This window comes from Phaenicophaeus curvirostris, chromosome 3, assembly GCF_032191515.1.
Source record: "Phaenicophaeus curvirostris isolate KB17595 chromosome 3, BPBGC_Pcur_1.0, whole genome shotgun sequence".
Taxonomy (NCBI): domain Eukaryota; kingdom Metazoa; phylum Chordata; class Aves; order Cuculiformes; family Cuculidae; genus Phaenicophaeus; species Phaenicophaeus curvirostris.
This window is the reverse complement of record NC_091394.1, coordinates 70,295,210-70,314,388: the sequence shown is the minus strand read 5'-3', so window position 1 is coordinate 70,314,388 and position 19,179 is coordinate 70,295,210.

Below are 19,179 nucleotides of genomic sequence, written 5' to 3'. Positions count from 1 at the left end.
TCCTTTTTATGTGTATCCATAATATATTGAGTTAGCTGAAAAATAATTTTTAAAAAAATTAAGAAATAGTTACCAGATCAGTGAGAAGGGGAGGTTTAGGCTGGACGTTAGGAAAAAATTCTTTACAGAAAGGGTCATTGGGCACTGGAACAGGCTGCCCAGGGAGGTGGTTGAGTCACCTTCCCTGGAGGTGTTTAAGGCACGGGTGGACGAGATGCTGAGGGATATGGTTTAGTGTTTGATAGGAACGGTTGGACTCGATGATCCGGTGGGTCTCTTCCAACCTGGTTATTCTGTGATTCTGTGATTCTGAGAAGTATTCTTGCAGGTTCTTCATATTAAATAAACTCGTGCTTTTCTTCAAATAGAAGAAAATATACAAAGGATTTAATACATAATTTCATGGAAAATTTACTTTTTCATGCAGATATGCACGTGTGAATGTGCACATGTACTTAGTAGAAGACAATAAAATTTCTTGAGAAAAAATGTCACAAACAGGACTGAATACTTCTGATTTAAAATGTTATACTAATCAGCATCTTTCTGTTGCTGATACTTTAGCTCATCCTCTGCTGGGTTTAATTTAAGTAATTTATCATATCACTATGGTTCTTCTGACTTAAGTGACATAAAACTCATGTTAAAAAGCTGATAAATAGCAAGAGTTCTGACTAAATCTTATTTTAAGGAAAGGAAAAACATATTCAATTCCTGTTATGTGGTAGTACAAGGTCAGTTTGCAGGTACATTGCTTTTTCTGGCTTTTTATATTCTGCAGAAGTTTTTACAGCAATATCACTCATAACAATACTTCCATAACACTAATGGGACATCTCTTACACATGTATCACCTGTGAAAAGAACAGCAAAAGCAAGAGAGAAGCAGCATGAAAGTTATGTCTCTGAAGCCTCTACAGAAGCTGAAAGAATGACTACATTAATAGGGACACAAACTGCCTTTGCAAACTGGTACCTACGCAGCGACTGTGTCCTTATTTACCTCAGGTGATGGAAAGGCTAACCTTTGGGAGATTTGCTTTAGCATCTCTCCTGTTTTGTGAGACCTTTCTCCAACATCATTTTTCCAACTATTTCTTCCATACTTGAGAAAGACATTCAATATTTTCCATGTCTCAGACCAGCTACAACTTTAAGGGGAAACGTGCCCAACTGCATTTCTGCCACAAGTTCCATTGGCTCTACTTCATGTGCCAAAGAGGATCAGCTATGCCTAGCAGATATGTCCTATATGTATAAAAATACACAAAAGGTCTGTTAAATAATCAAGAAGTAAAGGCTTTATAGTAAGCAGCTAAGTTCTGGGATTTGGGAGTTGGGTTGTATTCTTTGTCACTAACAGAGTTTACAAAATTGGGGGTTTTTTGAGGCACATACCATTTCTTTACGTCTTCAGTGATGTGACAGCTTTTTACACTGTGTTGTTGAGCTTGATTCCAAAGTTTTCACCCTGATTTCTGAATTTTCATGTCCTCTATCTGTTGTGCTTTGTGAAGGGATGGTTTGTTTTGAAATTTGTGTTGGAAGGCATTGTTCACTCAGTCAATGTCTCATTGAAAATCATGCTTGACTGCAAAGGTGATTTATGAGGGATTGATGGTGACCTGAGCAACACAGAAATACAGTGCCTAGCTTGGCAACATCAAATTATATTTCCAAATATTATTTGCAGTGCCATCTTGTGACATTGACAAGTAGTGTCTGAAGCCAGCTCCTGAAGATGTTAGCATTTCTGTAGGGCAGCAGTGTTCAAATTAGGAAAGTTCTGACAGTAATAACAGTCAAGTTAATTTGCATGTCAGGAGGCTGCACTGATACTTTTTTTTTTCCTGTTTCCAGGGCCAATTAAATATAGGCCAGATTTCTTACCCATTTCAGTATCACTGGTTGATACAGGAGCAAGTCTGCAGTCACTGAAAAGCCCCTAAAGTTCAAGCTTACACTTGATATTTCCATTAGTCATGGCAATCCATTGAGAAAAGCACCCTGGATCATTGATGAATTTTAAGTACAGGGGCTCCTGAGGTAACAGGAGACAGCTGGAAAACACTAGTGAAATACCTCAAAGAACTAAAGGGGACTTCTCTAAGAAGGTGATATAGCAAACAGCCAATATGAAATGCCTCTATGCCAATGCACACAGCATGGGCAACAAACAGGAGGAGTTGGAAGCCATCATCCTTCAAGAAAGCTATGGCCTTGATGCCTCTGCTGAAACGTGGTGGAAGGAATTCCATGACTGGAGTGCAGCTATAAATTGCTACAGGCTGTTCGGAAGGGACAGAAGAGGAAGGAGGGACAGAGGAGCCATCCTCTACACCAACAAAAAAAAGCACGGATAAAGCATGAAAATATATCTCTGAAGAATAGCCACTAGCAGGTTGAAAGCCTATGGGTAAGAATTAGAGACTGAGACAACAGAGGGAATCTTCTGGTCAGTCTGCTACAGGCTGCACAATCAAGGGGAGGCTATAGACAAAGCGTTATTACTCGAACTACAGGAGGCAAAGAGAGATCATAGGCTCCCATCCTGTGGGGGGATTTTAATCCCCCTGACATCTGCTGGAAAAGTAGCACAGTGAGCTTTAGATAACTCTGGAGACTTCTGGAATGCATTGACAATAACTTCTTAAGCCAGGTAGTAGATATCCCTACCAGAGGAGGTGTGGCATTAGTCCTGATGGTCAACAACACAAGTGAGCTCATCAGAGTTGTCAAGATTGGAGGCAACACGGGCTGCAGTAATCAAGCAGTGGTAGAGTTTTCAGTCCTGAGTGATATGGGTCAGCAAAGAGAAAAATCAAGACTGTACATTTTAGGAAAGGAAATTTCCAGCTGTTCAAGGAGTTAGTCAGTAGGACCCCCTAAGAAACTGCTTTCAAGGACAATAGAACAGAATGGAACTGGCAGAACTTTAAGGCCACTTTCCATAGAGCACAAGAGCTCTTGGTCCCCAGGTGAATGAAATCAGAAAAGGAAGGCAAGAGACCAGCTGGTCAAAATAAAGAGCAAGAAATAAATGCATGAGCAACAGAAGCAGGGGAAGGTAACCTGTGAAAAGTATAGGGATGTTGCCTGGTTGTGTCAGGATGGGGTCAGGAAGGTCTAGGTGAGGCTGGAGCTGAACTTGGCAAGGGACACAAAGTGTAATAAGGGGTTCTACAGGTTTGTCAGACAGAAAATGAAGGTCAATGTGGGCCCCTGCCACCCACCCCTGGCAATGAACACGACAGGCAAACTGGTAACTGTTGTTACAGATGCCTGAGGTACTCAACAATATTTTTGCCTGTCTCCTCTGGCAACCTCTCTTCCCACTCCTTTTGAGTGGATGGACCACAAGATGGGGACTGGGGGAGCAAAGTTCCTCCCACTGTAAGAGAACATCAGGTTTGTGACCACCAGAGGAACCTGAATATATGTAAGTTTATGGGATATGACAAAATGCATCTCTGAGTCCTGAGGGAACTGGGCAATTTAGTTGCCAAGCCACTCTCCATGATATTTTAAAAATCATAGTGGTCAATCATATTGAACGTAAAATAGACAGCACTGTATGGAAAAGTTTTTCTCAGTGGACACAAAACATTTAATACACTAAATAGCTAAGGTAATAGTAGGAATTTGACTACTGTATTTTTAATCCTAACAATAATATTTAAGAAATTGAATTCTCATAGAGATGAACTGGAAAATTTTTTCTCTGCCTTTCCACATAATAAATTGCATAGCTGGTCAAAAATCTCACAGCAATTATAAAAAGCATTAAATGTTTCATTTGTGAAGTATTCTGTCATTTGTAGCTATTCAACCTTGCTACTTAGTTAAAGACCCTCAGGTCCAAATCCACAAAGGGACCCGTATATAGGAAAGGCAGTTTTAAAACAAGCCTAATTATGCTGGATTTTAGGCTGAATATGGATATCTGATAAGATCACAGTAGTGTTATCTTTCTTTCTACTCATCTTCGTTTGGACTCCAACAGGTATCAGTCCACTAATAGGTCAATATGTACCAGACCCCAGAAACTAATGAAGGGTATATCCTGGGGAAACTGTCATCAGCTGTACAAGACCAGGATATCTTATCACAAGTGCATGCTAGTAACAATGATTTTTGACATCTATCATAACAAAAGAAAAGATCTTTCAATTCAGCCACAGTTTGTGTAGTTGGTATAGTTGCCAGCTGACAGCTTAAAAAACTCTGTCCCAGACATTGAGGGGAGGTGTGTGTGTATTTTTCAGATGTTATGACACATATTTGTTTATGATGATGTGTAAGCCAGCACTGGCATTGCTGAATTGGAATTGTAATAAGCATTGATGGTATTTTCATGTTATTACAGTCTCACAGTGTGTTTCTTTCAAGAATAAAGATTTCAGGTCTGAAGAATGATTTCCAGAGTATGCAGTGCTGAACAATGGGAAGTCTCTATGTAAGAACATTCACCAAACTTTAGCTTAATATTATGGAGAATATGTAACAAAAATGCTAACTTACTATGACATAAATTATGATATTTTCAGGAAAAGTCATTTTATGAAAAGGGATATATAGCGCAGATAATGAAGCAGGGAACTAAACTTGGGCACTGAAATATTGGTCATTTAGTTATCACATTAAGACCTAAGGTAGAAATTTCAGATTTATGATATTTCAACATAATAGTCAATGAAGATATAAAGGTAAATTAGTATTTCTATTTCACAGGCTGCTCATTTGGAATGTGGCATTGACAAGACATACAGAAATTTAGTTATGTATTTAGTATCTCAATAATTTTTAGTGTATTGAAAATACCTTCCAGTTAAGAAGAAAAAATACTTGGTTTGAGAAATTACATTATGATTAAATTAGAACTTCATAGGCTTAAAAGAAGACAAGAGGGAAAGACATTCTTTGTTAATTTCCAGATTTCCCAAATGCTGGTGTTTCTCACTTTAAAACTCTTACATTGTATAAAATGAATGGCCTCAAGCTCCACCAGGGGAGATTTAGGCTGGACATTAGGAAAAAATTCTTCACAGAAAGGGTCATTGGGCACTGGAACAGGCTGCCCAGGGAGGTGGTTGATTCACCTTCCCTGGAGGTGTTTAAGGCACGGGTGGACGAGGTGCGAAGGGGCATGGTTTAGTGTTTGATAGGAATGGTTGGACTTGATGATCCGGTGGGTCTCTTCCAACCTGGTTATTTTATGATTCTATGATTCTATGAAAATTGTATTAATAATTTGGGGGGAGGGCAGAGTGTCCGGTGTTTTTTATATACTTTGAACAAGGGAATGAAAAAACCACTTACTTTTGTCAAAATATACCTGAATTTGACACTGCAGTATTCTTGAAATTCAGTCTTTGTTTAAAAAGGAGGAACATTGACATTGCATGCATGCATTATTTCCCCTGAATTCTAGATACATTTCACTTGCAACACATGCTAAAAATAAATGATGCTAGTCTCCCTTAGGGATAATATCAGCTTTGTCACGTGGAGAGGCCTATTTACTGAATATCTTAAAATTGACCAATTTTTATTTTTATAGCAATATTGATATTACTGATATACATTTAAGAAGTCTGATTGCACTGATATAGTTTTCCCAAATACCGATACTCTCTTCCCATATTCTTCTGATTAGCAGTGATGTCTATGTAGGTAATTTTTTCCTGAATCTGGTCTAACTTCCACTACTGCCTAGTTAGTGTGGCTATGACATAATCAACAACATATTTAAACATTTTTAATAAGCATATTAATACAGAAGTCCAAATCAAACCCCCAAGCATTTTCTCATGTATTCATGTTTTCTTTTTTTATATTACCAATATAGAAAATCCGTGGAAAAAATTATTTACTAGCAACTAGTTAAAAATTCCTGCCAGCAGACTAACTTATATGAATAGCAGAGTAACATTAAATTGTCTTGTCTTGGGGGGTGGTGGGTGTGGCATTTTGTTGCATGTTTGTTTGGTTGGTTTTCCCCAAAAATATGTTGAGTGGCCCCACTGGAACATATCTATTTTTTCAAAGTAAGTTTGCTCCGTCTGCCTACCCTCACAGAGAAAGAAAAGAATCAGCGTCTGAGACTTCAGCATTTTTAATCATAAAGAATCCTCTAAACCAATTTATACAGTTTTGAAATATATGAGTTTTCTTTTCCATATGAAATTTTGTTTGAATTTAAATTGATATTCAGGCAAATTAGTCAAATTACAATTTTGGGAAAAGAATAAAAAAAAATATTATCTTAACCATTCCCAGAATATTCTGAAATATTCTAGTTTTTAACAGCTTTGAGAACAAAATGTGAGTCTAGATCTTTGTCACATTTTGAAATTCTAGTTAAGGTATTCAAAAAGGATAAGTATATTTTGCATGTTTAAGTTTATAGGAAGAGATATATTAAAACACATTAAAAGGGACATGGTATCTAAAGTTCATCTTGTTACAAACCCACTACTATAAAATTAGATTCCATCTTCTGTTAATCTCATTAGAAAAAGAATGAATCTGAAAGTATAATCAGATATCCCAGAGAGAGACAAGCTGCTTAACACAAAGAGATAGTGAGAAGAAAAGTAAATGCTTATTTTTACTAGCATTGTCATGACTAGACTTAGGAAGAAAAGAATTGGATGAAAGAAAATTTGAATTAGTGAAGAAAAGTATTGGATCAAAGTAAATTGGAATTGTCAGTCTTTGAACACAGGTATTCAGAGATGTTTTGAAAGCAGGGACAGTGATATAAGCAATGATCCCAGGGGGAGAAGGAAGGTAAAAGTTCATTTATTAATCTCAAAACTTTCCTTGAGAAGTTTGACAGAAATTGAAATTAACATTAATGGGTGGCCCTCCAGAAACGTGCAAAAGTTCTACCATTCTGAGTTTCATCACTATGTCTCAAACCAATGCATCCAATTAGAAATAATAAATCCAGCAAGAAATAATTATCTGGTGAAGTTGAAAGACTGAAAACAACATCTGGTAGAAAGGAAAATTGGTGCATAGCTGAATGAGGCTTTATCCTTTCTAAAGAATGCAAAGCTCTTGGACCCATCAATTTTTCTTGCATTAATAACTTTGAGTTATGAATACATAACTCTGTAAGAAAAGTAATACAACTAACAAGTTTGCATTACAGTCTCCTTCTTATTGTGATGTGATCTTGCCCAAACATGTTTGTATTGTAAGCTAGTCAGGAATTCATCTAACTACAAAATCATGCAGTAGGTCATAGGGACACAAAGGACATTTCCGACAGTTCTGATCAAACAGCTTACAAAAGATAGATCAACAGTACAGTGTTTACCAGGCATCAAACCTTGTTCTGAAAAAAAGTAGTTCACCAACTTAGAGATACAATACTGGAACAATTTAGCTCAAGTCAATGATTCTACTCATTTGTTTGAATTAAAAAATCTGAAAGTAAAATCTAGTAATGGGTTATATCAAAATCGGTTATTTAAATTTTCTTTAAAATAAATTAAAAAGAAGTCCTGAAATTTCAAAGACAATAAGACTATATCTATAATTAATTTTATATATAGCTGTGTTGTTTATAAACTAGGCCTTTAGTTTATGCTAGAATCTGACCTCTAGCTTAATATTTATTCCTTTATTTTCTTTATAACTAGATGAGTCTCTGTACAGATCAATAAAAATGCAGTTCATTAAATAGTTTTGCACTTACAATGGGACATGACTGAAGCTGAAGTACTTTGCAGAAGCAGGGCCTAAATCTGCCATTCAACTTTGACTGCACTTTCATAACTAAATTAATATTATATGAAGCCCTATTATTATTACTATTATTATTATGTAGCTCTAGTTGTTTTGCCCTGTGGTGTGTGTTCTTTTACTATGCAATTTGTTGAACAATTGTACAAAATTTTGGCCAAACTTCCGTTCCAAGAGTGAATAATACAGCTCTCTTGTTAATTGCAAAAGTAACCCATGTGGTCAGCCTTTCTTCCAGTAGCTGAAATAGTTGTAAATCAGTGGTGTCTATGCATGTGAAATATTACCTTTTAACAGTGGGAAAGATTCAAGACACTTATATATGCAATGCAAAACTGAACACATTCACAGCATTACATGACATATGCATATTGGAAATACAGTAAATATAATTCCATAGAAATAACAATTTTTAGGCTTATTATCAGATACTTAATGAGTAATATTGAAAACACAAGAGAAAATTCAATTCTTTAATAGACATTTAATCATAGAGGAATGTTCAGTGAAAAAAATCTTAAATATAGAAACAAATTGCAATCAGTTATGACTATCAAACAATTTTGAACAGCAGCTCTGATTTCCAGTGTTGAATATGTTATATTTACTTGAAGGAGGATCATAGAATCATAGAATCATAGAATCATTAAGGTTGGAAAAGTTACTGTTGTGAAGAATTTGGCTTATAGCTCTCATTCCAATAACAATTTGTAGAACTGTAATAAAACTTCAATAAGACATTCTCAGGATTTTTTTGTAACCTTTATGATGGCTACATTCCCCAAAATGTCAAAATATAGTGGAAAGGAAATTTACAAAAACACCCACACTCTAAGTGACAAGATTGTCATCTGCACTAGTAAATTGTCACATGCGGTCTTAATAAAAGACTATCAACATACATTAATGTGATATTTGTGGTCTTTATGGCTTGCTATGAAAGCAAATGGGAGACACTGTAAAAACCTTAGGAGCTATACTTTCTCAAATATTTACAATGTAAATTCATAACATCAGCTCAATTGACTTTATTCTCAACTTGATGACCAGTAGATTTACTCTACAACTGCCATACAATTCCACTAGTTAAGGACATGATCCTGTAGTTTCTCATGCAGTGTGTCTAAGGGCAAAATATGAATGTGAGTAGCAGAATCAGGCCTTCATAGTCCCTCTTTCTTCACCAAAGATAGTCATAATCAAATAAATTAACATCCCCTACATAGCATATATAGCCAAAAGAAAGGTCTATTAAGTTTATTGAAAGCTCAATCTTCTGAGACACTTCTGCAGCAGGCAGGAACAAGAACATTTCCATTTTCTGAAAATTATCTTCAGAGGGGAAAGATCCCAATCCATAAGAGTGTCATTACTGAAAGGAGTGCAGCGAATCTTGCTTCATGTAACTGCGAGTTAAACACTGTCCTTCCCATCCAAAAACCTAAATTATATTTCAAATATATTAAGTATTTTTGTGTCTGGTTTTTTCCTGGTTTTACACTTCTGTATTGCAGTTTTATTCCCAGTTTCATTAATAAAAATTAAAAAATTTTTGGTTTTTAGAATAAAGCATGCTGCTTTCATATGAAGATTCTCCATTGTCAAGTATCAAATGAAAATTACAACCACGGTAAACAGTAGATTTAATGATATCGGCAGATGAAACATTTGCAGTATTCACAGCTCATGGCAAGTCTGGGTTGTGGTGTTTCAGATTAACAGGCTGGACAAGTAATGTCAAATGGCAAGATAAATAAAAAATCTTCCCAGACAACATTATTCAGAGTTTCTGATAAGAAGTACACAGGACAATGCTCATATTCTGGAAAAATTATTTCCCCACCCACACTGCTCAACAGCTCAGAGATCTTTATTTACAGAGTATAAAAAGTGTAAAGCAGAACAGCTATACAACCAAACTGTAAATTATTAAATGTAAGTCACTGAGGAAATTATTTTTCAAGAGAAATCTAAACTTTGAATCCTAATGACATCTAAAAGCTTCTGATTTAAGACTGCAGGTCTTATATCTCTCTGTTAGCTCCAGATTTTTCCTTCTTATTGGCTTTTAATTTCTTTAGTGTCTCATTTGCGTTTTGACTAGATTATGTGAAATATACCCTAATTCAGCAAATGTTTTTTTGACAGAATCCTTCACACAAATACAAGTCAAGCTTTTACATTTCACTTCTCTGAGCTCTGTTTTATAAAAAAGTTTAAACAGAATAGGATGAGTTCACACAAACACTATTGTTCACAATGTCAATTTCATAAATGGACATTGCATTTGGACATGTATATGCCTACATACCTCATTGCATCTGCATCTAGGCTATAGAGGTTTCATTCTGTCTGCTAGAAAGAATCAGCACTGATAATTTGGGCAAAGAAAATGTTCCTTTTTTCCGTCTGCCTGAGGGTCCATTACACAAACTTCCCCTACGGCTGTATTTTTCTTCAATATAGTGGTACATAATTATTCACAAAATGAACCAATCATGTCAGTAAAATTTTCATAATTAGGGAGTTGTTTTCTACCATCCACTCTAGGGCTAATCATATTTAGACTTCTGCCTGCATTGTATTTGGCCTAAGTAATAAAAAGTATCATTTGCCAAATAGGAACATTCCCAAAGTGTTTCAGTAATGGGTTTTAAGGGTAATTCTGTTCTCTTTTCCTTTTTTTTATAAAGTCATTTAAGTTTCTTTTCAAGAAATGATCTCCTCTGTTTTCTGCAAGACATAAATATGGATTTAAAATTTATTTAGATAGCTGCTCTAAATTCCTTGAAAAAGTTTCCTGATTTTAGCTGCAACAGGGACTGTGCTTATTTTTTTGTAAATTAACGCCATATATGTGGAATGAAAAAAATGCTGAAGATCTTACAAAAATTTTAACAATAAATTAAAAAAGAATAAAAAATATTATCATTCTAGACACAATGATGTTAACACTTTCAGTCTGAATGATCCAATTACAGCATATTCCTAACAATAATGTACTTAAAACTAACACATACAGCTTTTCTAGTATCTGTCCCTTACTTTGGTGGTCAGCACTATTTCAGTATGTCACTGGGTCCTGAAATCAACAATCAGCCTTTCTGAAGGGTAAAGGTGTCAGTGTTCTAAATTCTTCCTGCCTGGTCTCTTGTAAAGTTTCTTTTTGGTTTTAGTCACATTTGTAGATATTTTTGTATTTTTAAAGAGTCTGTATGACCACTCACTTTCTTTCTCAGGTTTAGTTAGGCAATGATCACTTAGTACGGTTAAACCCTTAGCATACATAATGTAATTTTTAGAGAGTAAAATCATTTTATTTCACAAAGCTAAAGATAGATTTAAGTCCCCTAAGCATTGAACATTTTGCTCCATTGGGTATAACAAGCAGTAATAAGATAAAGAACAGTAACAGCAAATCCAGAAAAGGTCTGACAAGCCCTCAAGCCTTGTATCATTAGGTTGATGAAAAACCTGTGCTCTATCACTAACAATGTTGATACCACCCTTACTAGACTGTGGTGGAGAAAAAAATAATTCAGAAGCCAAAAAAAAAAATAGCAAAACGGGTAGAATGAAACTGTTAGGAAGTCTAGGTTCCCACTGAGTTGTTTTTAAGAGCAGAAATTAATCTCTTAATCAAATCTTCAATGTATGTGGTTTTCATCTTCGCTTTAAAAACAACTTTTTGTTCTGGTGACATGCAAAATACTATCAACTGCAGTATTTAAACTTATGCTTTACACTGTGGATCAAGTAGGGAAAGGATGACTTCTAGCATTTATTTGCAATGCACATTAGATGAAATTTTCCATTATCACACCCACATTTGGACATGAAATGAATCAATCAAAATTTTGAAGCACATCCTGGCTGGGATAACATAGTATTTTCAGGGCGTTCTATGCTCACTGTGCTTAAACGACTTCCTCCAGACCTGAGCACTGAGATACGGTTTCACATCCTGAGGTGTGAACCCATCTTCAGGATTAAGCTTTCATATTGTTGCCTGACACATATTCAGGATATATACGAGTTCAGGATTTTACTGTAAACCCACAGATTACTGCCACTGGATTTCATTGGTAATGATATATGAGAAAAGAAAGGAAGATATTTCTACAAGTCCAGTAAATTTCAGCACAGTTTATTGAATCCACTGTGATGGCAGAAACATATTTCTTATTCCCACTTACTGCTAGATGAACGTGCCTCATAGGAATAATTTCTGACAAGATAAATGCAGGACACTGAAAAAAAAAAAAAGCATTTTTTTTCTTCTTGACCCTTACAATTCAGAAAGAGTCCAGTGTTTATTTCCTTTTAAATGTCAGAGGTTGGTGCTCAGTTAGAAACTTCTATGTTGATCTTTCATCCCTGAACAATTGTCTTGAGCTGGCTTATATACACTGAGGAATGGGAAGCATTACTGATTATTGTAAAGTGTATTGGCAAAATTGTGGTGCTAGGATAACAGATACATCCTTTCTATTTGCTATGACAGCAACTCAGGAAAACTTAACTATTCCTTCACTTGCCAAAAGATTAGTGAAGTCTTTATTAAGTGCTGGATTTCAGCTTCTTTGGGTATAGAAGGTGTCTTGAGCTCAGCAATATTTGTGCTGATTCAGCTGAACATGCAGAGCTAAAACCATTAATTCAGATTTAAAAGTGTGCTTGGAAGCAATTCTTTTTCATAAATATGAGTAAAGTCAGGTGAAAAACTGCAGTGAAATCCTATTTTAAAAAGAAAATAAGAAAATAATTTTTTTGTAAAAGAAAAATAAAAAAGGAAAAGCTAATACTGTAATCATCCATTTTTTTTCAAAATAAAAGTAATTTATTGTATTTTTTAGCAGTAATGCCTTCCAGATGAAAATATTTAACAGATAACTGTTTTTTCACCTTAAACCCATGGTCTCATCTACCTGTCTCAGATGTTTTGACTGAAATACTGTAAATTCCCTGCTTACATTGTATTACCTCCCCTAAAAAATAAAAGAAAGGAAAGGAAAATGGCAAAGAAGTCTGAAAAAAAGAAATGAATTCCTGTAACTCCCTTTCTTAATAAAGTCTTATCTAGCAAAAAAAAAAAAAAAAATCACTATTTTATCTGTCAAGCCAATCTTTTACTAGAGTAGAGTGATTCTCTTCTATAAAATGCAGGCTTTACTGTAAATCACTCCTTACTCATCTCACAGAATTTGTGAGTGGTTTGGAAAACTGCACAAAGAGAATTCTACATAGGCACCATTGCAATGCACATGATTTGTTTCAGGTTCACTAAAACTAAAGATAAGCGCAGATGTATCAGGGAAGCTTTCAAGCATAAAAACATTATCATTGATAGTGAAACATTTCCAAAACATCAAGAAGAAACAAATTTGCCTGCCTTTACCAGTCATGTCTGTGAATTTCCAAACTGAAATCATGTAGAGACTATTTCAGAAAACATGAAAGATAATTGAGTCTGAGACTCTCTAACCTTTTTCTTAACTAATTAGTAAGTTATTAGATCAATAGATGAAGAAAGCTATGCTTTTGGGACCCTGAAATAAAAAGACAGTTGAAATGCTCTTGCTACTCAAGAACTATGTGAATATATATATTATGAATATATTTCTCTCTAAATTTTAAAATTATGTTTTAAAATTATGAATGTTTGCCATAAAATGATACTTTGGCATGAGGGAAATGGAAATCTGCTTGTTTTCCAATTCAGCAAATTTGCACAATTCTATAAACTGTGGCTCCTTTCTACTCTGTTAGTCACTTAGGAGGAAATGGGGTTCTCTGTCCAGTATATTTTTGCTAAAAAAGTGCTCAATGATGCAGAGTTTTTATTCCTGTGTAGACTACTTAAGGTAGTGCTTCCTCACTTGTAGAAATGGAATTGATCATCCACTAAAATATTGGTACTCCTTCCTTACCATATTGACAGATAGATGAGATTTTAGAAGGCACGAAAGGAATGCATTTCAGATCCTCAAGGCACACATTTCAGATCCTCAAGGAAAGCACTTGTTTAAAAAGAGAACAGGAATAAAACATGAAATCTTGGTTGCATCTGCACACACTCAAGTGAATGCTTTACATGTTTCCAGATCTGCTGCTCTCCCTGCAACCATCAGTTGCATCTCAATGCAAAGATAAAGAGTATTGGAAGAGAGACTAAGATATTTTTCATGGGCAATCAAGTCTTTATTCTCTGAAAGTTCTTCTTTTTATGAAATTAGTGATAACTAACATTAGATATAATGAAATCCTACGATCTATATCTCCATCTGTGCTATCTAAGATAGACAGCAATCTGCTAATTTTATGTACAGTCTCTACCATGAAAACATGGAGACATCTTTATAAAAGTACCAATCTCTGAATGCTGGAATACTTGACATGTACCAGTCATTTCACTTTCCCATCATAAAAAAAAAAATCAGTTCTTTTTCTTCAGTGTATGCATTGCTCTATTCAAAAGGCAAAACATATTATCAGTAGCAGAAATGGAAGCAGTTGAGAACTGAACTTGTGAACCTAACGAACACTCACTGGGAACTGGAAAAAAACCCCAAACACCTAGAGAAAATAACCTCTTATAACATAGACAGAAAATGGGATAAAAAATAAACAAATCATTGCTGTAATATCTTCAAAATATTTTATATACCAGAAAACCAAAACAAAAATGTGGAAATTAAACTATTTATCAAAAATCACATAGCAGTTTGGTGTTGGAGTCATGATAAAAGCCTTTCATTTTCTCTCAACCAAGCAATACAGTTTTCTTTTAGACAGTGTCAGAGATTTTAAAAACATGATGAATACAGAACATTTTTCATGTTACATTTTGACATATATGACACGGCAATGACCTTCCTTAAACATCTATAATTTGGATTGTTTTTCCAGTGACAACAGAGGCTGAGTCTGCTTTAAACACACATGCAACTTTTCTTTGCTTCAGCACTTCCTCTGCAAAATACTTTTTGGGGAAAAACAGGGCAGGGGGTAGGGGGGAAGGCACCACTTATCATCACTCCAGCAGAGCAAACATTTAAAAACTGATAGCAAACAGTGCTTCCTACTATGCTGATATTTTTACCTCCTTGGTAAATGAAGTTCTGAAAGACAGAGTCTTAATTTCAGGCACGTGGGAGTATTAAAATATCTGCTATCTACAACCCATATGTAAATCATAAGATCTATGCACTGGTGAAAAGGTAGATAGGAAGGAAAATAATGGGAAAATCCTTTTAAATAAGGTTTTCTTAGGAATGTTACCCATTAATATAGAAATAAACACTTTTTCCAAGGAATATTAATGTCTGTTTTGTTTTTAAGCCATTGTTTATTACTTTATTTTGCAAGAAATGCTCTATATAATGGATGTGCATTATTTTTTTGAGGAGGGGATGCTAATAGATCAGAGATTTTGCTTTTCCATCATAAAATATTGGACAGGTGACACAATGGCCACATTCTGTAGAGAGAAAAATATTTGGAGTTCTTACAGGAAGTTTGCAAAACATATTCACCCTCCACTGTAGTGTTTATCGAAGCTGGGTGGTGGTGGCTGTCTAACTACGGAGTTTGTCTTGTCTGCATATCTGAGCTTGACTGTTTCACGGATGAGTGATTCAGTCATGCAGTCAACTGAGGACAAGTACATAGACCTTACCATATAGATTGATTTTATAAAGGCTTAAGGTGCCTTTCATAATTATTTAATAGATAATTTAATATTTAATTTTAACAGCTGAAAGCCATACCATTTATATATATCTTTATACAGAACTTGATAGTAGCAGTCATGATAAATGATGCAATATCAAGTATAAGAACAAAACCTGATACATTCTAAGTATCCCGAGTGATTATGAGTCAAGTCTGTTTTGGGTAACATCAACTTGTTTGTTTATTTGAGCCCTGACACTGCAAAAAAATATTTATCTGAACTTCTCTAAAATAAATTCTGGAACATGAACTTGGCTTTTGTCATGGTTATCATGTGACTATTTTGACGTAATCTGATATAAGAGATAAGGAAAAGAAAGGAAGAGACTGATGAGATGAAAAACACTCTTGAAATAAAACAATTCTTGCTCTCCAGAGATTCTGAAAAGGAGAATCTTCTGATAGGTAGAAGAGATGATAAACTAGATGGAAACACTGACTTACAGAATATGAAGAAGTAAGACATGACTAGCATCCTATCCAGTGATGATAAGACTTAAATAAGAGAGATGAGCATGTGGAGACTATCTATCATTTTAAATGTTTTGTTTCCACTGTAAGAATAAATAATAATAACACTTTGTAGTAAAGAGAACTGTCTCAGCATGAGATATTAGTCCACACATTTCATTCACTTATCCACAGTTCAAGAAGACCAAGCTAGTAAGCCGTGGCCATGCACAAGTTGATAGAATCTCATGGGATACACCCTTGAGTGCTGCGGTAGCTGACCGATCTCATTACAAGGCCACTCTTGGCTATCTTTGAAAGGTCATGGCAATTGGAAGAGTTCCATGAGGAAGAAATGAATGAAGGAAATTGTCATCCCAACTCAAAGGCGAGCAAGAGGGAAGAAACATGGGACTACACCACTTGTTAGACTAGCCACTGTCCCTAGAAAGGTAACTAATCCTTGAAACAATTTTAAAATATATGTGAAAAACAAAATGGTAATTGAGAGGAGTCAGCATTGATTTATGAAAGGCAAATCATGCCTGTCCACCCTGCTAGCCTTCTACAGTTAAGTGAGTAGCTTAATGGATGAAAGAGAGTAAGAGTGATTTTTTTTTTATTTTTTTTTGTCTTTAGCGAGGCTTTTCACACTGTCTTTTATAAAATCCTCAAGGGCAAACTCAGGTTATATGAGCTAGATAAATGGACAGTAGGATGGACTGAAAATTGGCTGACCTGCTAGGCTTAGAGCATTGTGTTCATTGACAGAAAGTCCAGCTGCTGGTGCACCCCAGATATTTATACTGGAATCTATACTATTTAACATCTTCATTAACGACAGAACAGATTAAGATAATGGAACAGAGTGTACCCTCAGCAAATTTGCAGATGATATAAAGCTGGCAGGAGGTATTGATACCCAAGATCATCATACCGCCATTTAGAGTGACCTCAACAGGCTGGAGAAACAAGCTGATGGGAATCTCATGAAGTTCAAGAAATGTCAGCTCCTGCACTTTGGCAGTAATAGCCCCGTGCACGAGTAGAGGATGAGATGTCAACAATCTGGAAAGCAAGTTTGCAGAAAAAGATCTGAGAATCTCTGTGGACATGAAATTGGACATGAAGTTGGACATGAAGTTGGACATGAAAACTATGCACTCACGGAAACGTGTTGAGATGACTTGTATAACTGGAGTGCTGCTGTGGCTGTGTATAAACTCTTTTGGTGGGATAGGCAGGGAAGGAATGGTGGTGGGGTAGCCGTCCGTGCTAGAGAGGGTTTTGATGCCTTGAGGTCTGTGATGCTTGAGTGTCTATGGGTAAAAGTCAGTGGAATGCCCAAGAAGGCAGATATCATGGTGGGAGTCTGCTATAGACCATCCAGCCAGGAAGAAGAGGTTGTTGAGATATTCTACAAGGAACTGAGGGAAGCCTCACTATCACTAGCCCTTATTCTTGTGGGAGACTTCAACTTACCAGATGTCTCCTGGAAGTATAATACAGCAGAAAGTAAACAATCTAGGACGTTCCTGGAGTACGTAGACAACTTCGTGAAACAACTGGTCATGAACCAACTAGGAAAGGTGCCCCACTGGACCTTTTTGTGAACAGACAAGACCTTGTGGGAGACGTGATGGCAGGAGTACACCTGGCTTCATGAGATCATGAGATGATAGCATTCTCATTTCTGGGAGAAACAAGGAGGGGGAGTCATTAGAAAGGCCACCTTGGACTTCCAGAAGGCAGACTTTGGACTGTTTAAAAAGCTGATTGATAAAGTTCCTCGGGAGGCAGTCTAGGAGGGCAAAGGAGCCCAAGAGAGATGGGTGCTCTTCAAGAAGGAAATTTAAGAGCAGGCCACCCTCATGTTCTGAAAAATGAATCGGTGAGGAAGAAAACTGTCATGGCTGAGTAGAGAGCTTTGGGTGTATCTCAGAAAAAAAGAAGATAGTACATGAGCTTTTGGAGAAGAGGCAGGTGTTTCAGGAGGACTACAAGGATGAAGAGAGATCAAGCAGAGAGGAAATCAGAAGGGTTAAAGCCCAACAAGATCTTAAATTGTCCAAGTCTGTGAAAGATAATAAAAAAACTTTCCACAGATATATTAACAACAAAAGACGGTCCAAGAAGAGTCTCCAACCTTTACTGTATACAGGAGTAACAATAGTGACAAAGGATGAGGATAAGGGTGAAATACTTAATGCCTTCTTTGCCTCAGTCTTTAATAGTAAGGTAAGATGTTCTCTGGGTACTCAGCTTCATGAGCCAGAAGACAGGGAGGGAGAGCAGAACAAAGCTCTGATGATCAAAGAGGAACAGGTTGGAGACTTGCATGGCCAATTAGACATTCACAAGTCTATGGGACTGGATGGGATCCCCCTCAAGGGTATTAAAGGAGCTACGGAACCCCTTTCCATCATCTACCAGCAGTCCTGGCTGACTGGGGAAGTTCCACTTGACTGGAGGCTGGCAGATGTTACACCAATTTACAAGATGTATCAGAGGGACGATCCAGGGAACTACAGTCCTGTCAGTCTGACCTCAGTGCTGGGAAAGGTCATGGAGCAGGTCATCTTGAGTGCTATCACACAGCACACACAGGACAACAGGGCGATCAGGCCCAGTCAGCATGGATTTATGAAAGGCAGGTCCTGCCAAACTAACCTGATCCCCTTCTATGACAAGGTTATCCTCTTAATAGGTGAGGGAAAGGCTGTGGATATCATTTACCTGGACTTTAGTAAAGCCTTTGACACTGTTTCTCACCGCATTCTGCTTGAGAAAACGGCTGTCACTGGTCTGGACTGGCGTAGCCTCTTCTGGATAAAAAACTGGTTGAATGGCTGGGCCTAAACGGTGGTAGTGAATGTAGTTAAATCCAGTTGAAAGCCTGTCACAAGTGGTGTTCCCCAGAGCTCAGTGTTGGGTCCAGTTCTGTTCAATAACCTTATCAATGATCTGGATGAGGGGATTGAGAGTACTGTTAGTAAGTTTGTGGATGAAACTAAGCTGGGAGGTGTTGATCTTCTTGAGGGAAGAGAGGCCCTATAAAGGGATCTGAACAGGCTGGATCAATAGGCTGAGGCCAACAGGGTCAGTTTCAACGAAGCCAAGTGCAGGGTCCTGCACTTGGTACAAAATAACCCCATGCAGTGCTAAAGGCTTGGGGAAGAGCAGCTAGAAAGCTGCCTGGCAGAGAAGGACCTGGGGGTATCACTAACAAAACAAATTATC